General features: G+C 48.0%; 1 long non-coding RNA gene across 1 annotated transcript; it reads left to right on the top strand.

The window, feature by feature from the left end:
* The first annotated feature begins 749 nt into the window (after nt 1-749).
* On the top strand, nt 750-6,317 carry LOC113220339. The gene is made up of 3 exons (XR_003307238.1): nt 750-813; nt 2,381-2,740; nt 5,808-6,317. It is a non-coding gene; the product is annotated as an uncharacterized LOC113220339 (long non-coding RNA).
* The last annotated feature ends 2,499 nt before the right edge of the window (nt 6,318-8,816 follow it).

The raw sequence follows: 8,816 nt of genomic DNA on the forward strand, positions 1-8,816 counted from the left end.
CAACCAGAAATCCTGCTCCCTCTCTTCATAGCTCTCATATAATTTGATGCTTCTCCTGGGTTCTCAGTGTGGCTTTGGGGGAATCCTGGCACCAGTGGGAAAGCAGCCTGGAGGAGAGGATCACAGGCTCCCAGGCGTGTCCTGGGGAAATAGGCCAGGATAGGAGGAGTTGGCTCACTGGACACCGGTCCATCCATTCTCTCCCACCTCCCCTTCCTACTTACAGCTCAACCCCCAACCCGCTGCCTGTTTTCTGGAGGGAGCTATTTGTGGGTGATACACCCTCTGTCCTAGATACACCCTCTGTCCCTGTCCTGGTCTGGACCCTCTACCCACCCACGGCCTGTCTTTCCTCAGCCTGGAAATCCTACTCTGGGCCTTCAGTCCCTCTTTTTCTGGTCCTGGGCCCTGGAATGCCCTCCTTCCTCTCTGCCCAACTCCCCACCCCCAAGGGTTGGACTTTCCAGGACACTCCAACACCACCAAATTCATGAGCTCTTAAATTTTGGGCCCACCTTGATTTTTCACCTGACAGCAAGTTCAGAGGTGTGAGAAAAATAGGAAGAATCCAGGAAGGAAACACATGAAAGGCTTGTAAGAGGCTCAGGACACTTGCAAAAGATAGGCTCTGAGCTCCCCAGGAACCAGTGCAAGAAGGGTAATTGATGCTCCATTCTTTCTTTTTCTTAAAATGGAGTCTTGCTCTGTTGCCTAGGCTGGAGTGCAATGGCACGATCTCAGCTCACCATAACCTCTGCCTCCCAGGTTCAACCGGTTCTCCTGCCTCCGCCTCCTGAGTAGCTGGGAATACAGGTACGTGCCACAATGCCAGGCTGATTTTTGTATTTTTCTTACAGACAGGGTTTCACCATGTTGTTCAGGCTGGTGTGTTCCATCATTTCTAAGAGATTAAACAAGTCTTTGCTCGGGGGAGGTTGGTGTTTTCAATGCCGAGGCCAGGCATCTCTTCATAATTAAAAGTGGGGATGTGTTTTACCCACGGCCTCACTATTGATGGGATTTGGGCTCCGACATATGCATGGGTGACTGCCTGGCAGCCCTAGGACATGGAGATTTTCTCAGATGCTTGGCACAGAAAGTCACCGGCCATCTTTGGAGGAAGCATCATTTTTGGGAAACACTTCTCCATTGGATCCTGAGCCTTAGGTGGAAAACCAGGTCCTGTGTTGGGAATCTCTCTGGGAGGCTCCCTGGGTCTGGGGCTCCAGCTGCTCTCTGAGAAGGTGTGATGGGAGAGAACATGGCCCAGACACACCCAGCCCCTCCTGCATGGTTCCTGCTGAGCAGGGTGTTAGAGGGGTGGGGGCACCAGCAGTGGTCAGGCCTGTGTTTCTGTGAGTGGGGCCAGGGAGGGACTCTCAGGGCATCCTAGGGAGTCTGTCCCATGACTCCTGTTTTACTTTGCTGTGGCTGCTGCTGTCACAAATGACCCCTAATTCAGAGGCTTCAAACATGCACATTGCTTCTCTCCCTGGTCTGGAGTCAGATGTCCAAAATGAATCCTAGAGTGCTAAAATCAGGGTGCCAGCCGGGCCAGGCTCCTTCTGAGGGCTCTCTGGAGAATCCATTTCCAGGATTTTTCCAGCTTCTAGAGGATGCCCTGGGCTCCTGGCCCCCTCCTCCTACTTCAAAGCCAGGGCTCGGCATCTTCAAATCTCTATCCCACTCCTCTCTCTCTGTCTCTCTTTCTCCCTCCCTCCTGCCTCCTTCTTTCCCTTGTAAAGACCCCACCTTGGACCCACCCAGATAACCCAGGATCATCTTCCACCTCAGGCTCCTTCACATCCTCACATCTGTAAAGTCCCTGTGGCCACACAACACAGCACATGGACAGGTCCTGGGACTGGGACACAACCATCCCTGGGCCCTAATTCAGCCACCCACAGCTCCTTTCCCTCCTTCCCCTCTCCGGGTATGAAAAGGGAATGCAGAGAGGTTGGTCAATGAATACACACTTAGAGTTAGATGCAAGGAGTGTGTTCTAATGTTGGATAGCAGAGTAGGGTAGCTATGGTTAGCAATAATGTATTGTATATTTTAAAATAGCTACAAGAGAGAACTTCAAATATATTCAACACATAGAAATGATAAATACTCAAGGCCATACTCCAGATACATTGACTTGATGATGACATGTTGGATGCATGGAACCAAACAGCACATGCGCCTCATAGAAATGTCCAATATTATGTATCAGTATAATATTTTCTACGAATAAGAAAGGCAAAAAAAAGAAGTTAAGCATAAACTAGCCATTTGACCTAGCAATTCCAGCCCTAGGAATTTATCTAGAAGAAATGAAAGCACATGTTCAAAAAGACGTATACATAAATCTTCTCAGCAACCTCATTCACTACAGGCAACAACTGGAAACAACCCAAGTGCCCGTCAGCTAGAGAATGGATAGACCCACGTGGTCTGTGCATACAGTGGAGTGCTGCTCAGTTATACAAAGGAAAGAAACTATGGATACAGGCCACAGGAGGGATGAACTTCAAAACATTACAGTAAGTGAAAGAAGTAAAACTCCACGAGGGAAGTTGGTGGGTATGGACATATTTTGAACTGGCAGAATTTTACTGTGTTCATTGAGGTATTAGGTATTGAGTCCCTGTTGACCAGCTACTGTGCTAGGTACGGCCATTAGAGAAATGAGAAGCAGACGCCATCTCCATTGTGATGAGACTCACCCGATCAGCCGTTTCTGATGAACACTCAGGTACCCTGACTCTCACTGCTCACATTTGCAGGCTTTACTTAATGCCACTTAAACCTCCCTATTCCCCAAGTCTTTTTTCTTTTCTATTTTGTTTTTTAGACAGAGTCTTGCTCTGTCACCCAGGCTGGAGTGCAGTGGCACCATCTCGGCTCACTGCAACGTCCATCTCCTGGGTTCAAGCAATTCTCCTGCGTCAGCCTCCTGAATAGCTGGGATTACAGGTGCCCACCACCACGCCTGGCTTATTTTTGTATTTTTAGTAGAGATGGGGTTTTGCCATGTTGGCCAGGCTGGTCTCGAACTCCTCCGGACCTCCAGTGATCCTCCCACTTAGGCCTCCCAAAGTGTTGGGATTACAGGCATGAGCCACCACGCCCAGCCCTCAAGTCTCCTTTCTTTCCAACTTTTCTTATGAGGCACAGCTTTTTAAAGCAATCCCTGGCATACCCATGGCTTCAATTGTCTTCTCTATGCTCTGATGACAATAAAATTGAAATGCTGTTTTTATATAACAGCTTTATTTTACATGTCACCTCATTCACTACGATTGTAAATTCAAAGTTGCTCTAAGAAAGTAATAACTAAAAAGTTCTCATATTTTAATATGTAAATTTTAGAATATTTCCTTAATGGTTTGACTTTGTATGTGTATTTTTTAAAACATGAGTTGTGATGTCACAGAATGGATTTAGCCTACAGAGGTTTCTATCCAACTTTCTACCAGAGAGCTCCATTTGAATGAAATACTTACAAGTCTAAAACTATCTTTTTTTTTTTTTTGAGACGGAGTTTCCCGCTGTTGCCCAGGCTAGAGTGCAGTGGCACTATCTCGGCTCATTGCAAACTCTGCCCACCAGGTTTAAACCATTCTCCTTCCTCAGTCTCCCAAGTAGATGGGATTACAGGCGCCCATCATTGCGCCTGGCTAACTTTTGTAATTTTAATAGAAATGGGGTTTCACCATGTTGGCCAGGCTGGTCTCGAACTCCTGACCTCAAATGATCCAGCCACCTTGGCCTCCCAACATAATGTCTCTCAATTGGTTCCATTGCTTCCGTCAGCCCTTCTCTATTTGCAGAGAGACCTCACTGCAAACACATCTGATAGAGACTCCTCACCTCTGTGTGGTTCAGTGACTCTCATGTTTCCAGAATAAAATTTAAACCCTACTTAAACTCTGGTGCTGGACAGTGAATGAGCCTTTGTATTCCAGGTTCATCCACTGTCCAGCAGCGTAGCCTCAGACAACTGAACTCTAAGCCTTTGTTTGCTCATCTGCCTGAACTCACTGAGCAGTCATGGGACCTTGGGGAAGTTACTTGATTTTTCCATCTAGATTTATGCTGTAAAATGTGTAGAATGGGACTGTTTCTGAGGGTTAAATGAGTATGCCACAGTTGCAACACTGTCAGGCACATAATGCTTGCCAGATGTTGACTATTCATCTTTATCCTATGAGGACAGTGGTACCCCACTGTGGGGTTCTCAGTTTTGTATAAGTAACTAATGCTTTATGATTTGTTAGTGAAAGAAATATCTGAGGCCGGGCGTGGTGGCTCACGCCTGTAATCCCAGCACTTTGGGAGGCCGAGGCGGGTGGATCACCTGAGGTCAGGCGTTCAAGACCAGCCTGACCAACATGGTGAAACCCTCGTCCCTACTAAAAATACAAAAATTAGCCAGATATGATGGCGTGTGCCTGTAGTCCCAGATACTCAGGAGGCTGGTGCTGGAGAATCGCTTGAATCTGGGAGGTGGAGGTTGCAGTGAGCGGAGCTCATGCCACTGCACTCTAGCCTGGTCGACCGAGTGACACTCCATCTCAAAAGATAATAAATAAGTAAATAAAAGAAATATCTGAGTACCCCTGCCATGGAAACAGGTAGAAAAGGGAGTTGGTAGGTCCTAGCATTACAGAGCTGGGAAGGATGTGTTCAGTCCCTATTTTATAGACCAGGAGGGGAAAGTGTGATGTGCCCCAGGCTTTCATTCAGGATACACAGCCATAACTCTCTACTGAGAGTGGGACCAGGGCCCTGGGCATAGCTATGGCCAAGTGGCAGACAAGAACTAACACTTGTAGGACAGGAGAGAAGCATTTAGTTAGAAAAGCAGTCAAAAATTTGTGTATAACTACATTTGGTGAGCAAATGAAAGCTGTCAGACTCTGAAAAACAGAAATGCTGGTGGAAATGACTTTAGTAACTGAGGTTTTCTTTCTTTCTTTTTTTTTTTCCTGAGACACTCTTGTCACCCAGGCTGGAGTGCAATGGTGCAATCTTGGCTCGCTGTGCAACCTCTGCCTCCTGGATTCAAGCAGTTATCCTGCCTCAGCTTCCCTTGCCCGCCACCACGCTGAGCTAATGTTTTGTATTTTTAGTAGAGGTGGGATTTCACCACATTGGCCCGGCTGGTCTCGAATTCCTGACCTCGGGTGATCCACCCCCCTCAGCCTCCCAAAGTGCTAGGATTACAGGCATGAGCCACCGTGCCCGGCTGTACCAGGGTTTTCTATTGAGTTTCTTGCCAAGGGTGACTTCCAATAACAACCCCCAACCCCCCTGCACTTTTCTCAGGACTGGAAAGCTCAGGCAGCCCAGGGTGAATAAAAGCCTGATTAGTGCAGTCAGCACAGAGGGACTGGGTGGCCACAAGGTGGGCAGCAGCAGGGATGGGCATTGTGAGGCCTTGGGTGGGGCTGTGGGGCTGGACATTGTGAGTCACTAGCCTGGCCTGGCTGTTTCCTGGTAGCCAGGTGACATAGGAAGCTTTGTGGGTTATAGGCATCAGCCAGGGCCCGCAGCCCTCAGTCGGTAGCTAGGAGGAGGAGGAGGAGGAGGAGCTCCGACTGTGCTGTGTCCCAGCAGTTTTGTGCCTATCAGTGCTTGTGTTCATTCATCTTTCGGAGAAGGTAGCAGGTGGCGGCAGAGTAAGGGCTGAGGCCCCAGATCTGCCTGGGGTCAGGCTGCTTCTACAAGTGCTTTGCCAGCCTCAGTAGCGTGGCTGCTACAGTATATCCCATGGGGAATATACTGACCTCTCGTGTGTGCCCCTGTGACTGGCACAGGGGGAAGGCAGCATCCAGTTATGAATCTGATATTTATGAGGCTGTGGCTGCTCCAACATCAGAATCCGCTACTGTAGAGCCTGGCAAGCTGGATGTGGGAGCCACGGAGGGCCATGACCTGCAGCACATCAGCAGGCAAAAGATGCCCACAGGTAAAAAAGCCTTGGGTTCCATTGACTCTCTGGCACACCTCTGGCCACCTCAACCCCTTCCCATCCCCTCATCCCCAGAGACATCCTCAGCTTCCAGCTCCATCCTGCCCGTAGCCAGCTGTCCCAGGTCTGGGCATGGGGGGCAAAGGTTGGCTCTGCCTCTTGTCTTAGACATTGAGGCTTTTTTGATCTAGTCTCTTCCTTTTCTCAATGAAAATTCAAATAGCCCAGTTTTGGAGTCCCCATCCCATTCTCTAGCCTTGCTTATCCAGCTGGTTTGGTACCTAAATGAAGGAACCAGGTAAGGGCCAGATTGTTTCTTTTCTCCCATCCCTTTAGGTAGCTAATAATTGGGTAATTCAGTCCCAAATATTTGGATTTTTTTGTTTGTTTGTTTTAGATGGAGTCTCACTCTGTTGCCCAGGCTGGAGTGCAGTGGTGCGATCTTGGCTCACTGCCACCTCTGCCTCCCGGGTTCAAGCGATTCTCCTGCCTCAGCCTCCTGAGTAGCTAGGACTACAGGTGCATGTCACCTCACCTGGCTAATTTTTTGTATTTTTAGTACTGGCGTGTTTCACCATGTTAGCCAGGATGGTCTCTATCTCCAGACCTTGTGATCCACCTGCCTCAGCCATCCAAAGTGCTGGGATTACACGCGTGAGTCACCACGCCCGGCCAGAGATTTCTTAAATTCAAAATTCAAAATTACTGTTTTATTTTTGTTGAGACAAGGCCTCACTTTGTCATCCAAGAGTGCATTGGTGCAATCACAGCTCACTGCAACCTTGACCTCTTCAGGTTCAGGTGTTCCCTCAGGCTCCCAAGTAACTGGCACTAAGGCATCATGCCAAGCTAATTTTTATATACATATATATATATGTATATATATATGCTTTTTTTTTTTTGTCGAGATGGGGTTTCACCATGTTGCCCAGGCTCGGTTCACTTTTAATAGTAAAGGACACCTCAAATGTTTAGATATTTGCCTTCAGTTTGGGCAATTATGAATATAGCTATTAAAAACCTTGCTGTGTCTTGTTTGGAAACATAATTTTTATTTATTTATTTTTATTATTATACTTTAAGTTCTAGGGTACATGTGCACAACGTGCAGGTTTGTTATATATGTATACATGTGCCATGTTGGTATGCTGTACCCATTAACTCATCATTTACATTAGGTATATCTCCTAATGCTATCCCTCCCCCTTGTCCCCTCTCCACAATAGGCCCCAGTGTGTGATGTTCCCCTTCCTGTGTCCAAGTGATCTCATTGTTCAGTTCCCACCTGTGAGTGAGAACATGTGGTGTTTGGTTTTCTGTTCTTGTGATAGTTTGCTGAGAATGATGGTTTCCAGCTGCATCCATGTTCCTACAAAGGACACACATTCATCCTTTTTTATGGCTGCATAGTATTCCATGGTGTATATGTGCTACATTTTCTTAATCTAGTCTGTCACTGATGGACATTTGGGTTGATTCCCAGTCTTTGCTATTGTGAATAGTGCTGCAATAAACATACGTGTGCACGTGTCTTTCTAGCAGCATGATTTATAATCCTTTGGGTGTATACCCAGTAATGGGATGGCTGGGTCAAATGGTATTTCAGTTTCCACTTATTTTGTAGAAGGTTTGGAATCTTCAGTGTCAAACTCTGTCTGTGTTGTATCTTCCCACAGGGTGGATAGAGGAACCCTGGCTATGGGCGTTTCCTGCCAGGGCAGTGACTGTGTCTTCCTCATTAGTCCTTACCCCAGAGCTCAGTCCTGGGGAGAACATGTTAGGCCCCATGGGCACTGTAGTGAACTCATCCCTGGGGTGAGTTCTAGGTCAGCCCTGGGCTGGGATCTAGCGCAGGTGTGGAAATGTTCCCTTCTCAGCCTGTCCAGCCCGTTGAGCCCTACACCAACCCTGGAGCCTGCCCCAGCTTCTGAGTCAGGGTCCCTGGAGATGAGGTTGAGCTCCTGAGGACAGTGAGGTGCCCCTGCCCCTCGGCTCCTGCTGCTCTGATCCTGTCTAGACAGGGTGTGCAGGGCCACGGTCTTCCCCTGTGTCCATGCGCGCCCCCTGCTGGAATCCTGGACCTGGATGTTGTCCTCATTGTTATCATATTCCCAGGCCCACACAGTGACTGGCCCTTGTGTAGATGCCCAGAAAGTAACCATAAATGTATGGTAGGAGCAGAGCTGCAAACTGTTTCGCTAGAAAACACTAGGGGAGGGGAGTCATGTCTTCCTCATGTGTGGATCTCCTGTGCCGTCTAATGTTCTCAGTCATATATGTGCCTCCTCATAAATACATTTAAATATTTACAATTAAAAGTTCAGGGCCGGGCGTGGTGGCTCACACCTGTAATTTCAGCACTTTGGGAGGCCAGGGAGTGTGGATCACCTGAGGTTAGGAGTTCGAGACCAGCCTGGCCAACATGGTGAAACCCCGTTTCTATTAAAAATGCAAAAATTAGCCAGGTGTGGTGGCGCACGCTTGTAATCCCAGCTACTCAGGAGACTGAGGCAGGAAAATTGCCTGAATCCAGGAGGCAGAGGTTGCAGTGAACCAAGATCATGCCATTGTACTCCAGCCTGGGCAGCAAGAGTGAAACTCCATCTTGAAAAAAAAAAAAAAAAAAAATTCAGAACCTCATCACAACAGCCACCATGCAATGGCCCAGCAGCTTTTTGTTCATACAGCGGAGCGATTTCCATCCCCACAGAATGCTCTTTCACATCTGCTGTGAGCCTGGCTGAGGGGACGATTGTTGGACTCCTCTAACTCAAAGCGTGCACATCAAAGTTTGGATCTCAGAGCTGTGAGATTGGAGGTGAGACCTATAATGGGCCAGTGGAAGGAAAAAGTT

The sequence above is a fragment of the Piliocolobus tephrosceles genome, unplaced genomic scaffold (genome assembly GCF_002776525.5).
Source record: "Piliocolobus tephrosceles isolate RC106 unplaced genomic scaffold, ASM277652v3 unscaffolded_879, whole genome shotgun sequence".
In the NCBI taxonomy this organism is placed as follows: domain Eukaryota; kingdom Metazoa; phylum Chordata; class Mammalia; order Primates; family Cercopithecidae; genus Piliocolobus; species Piliocolobus tephrosceles.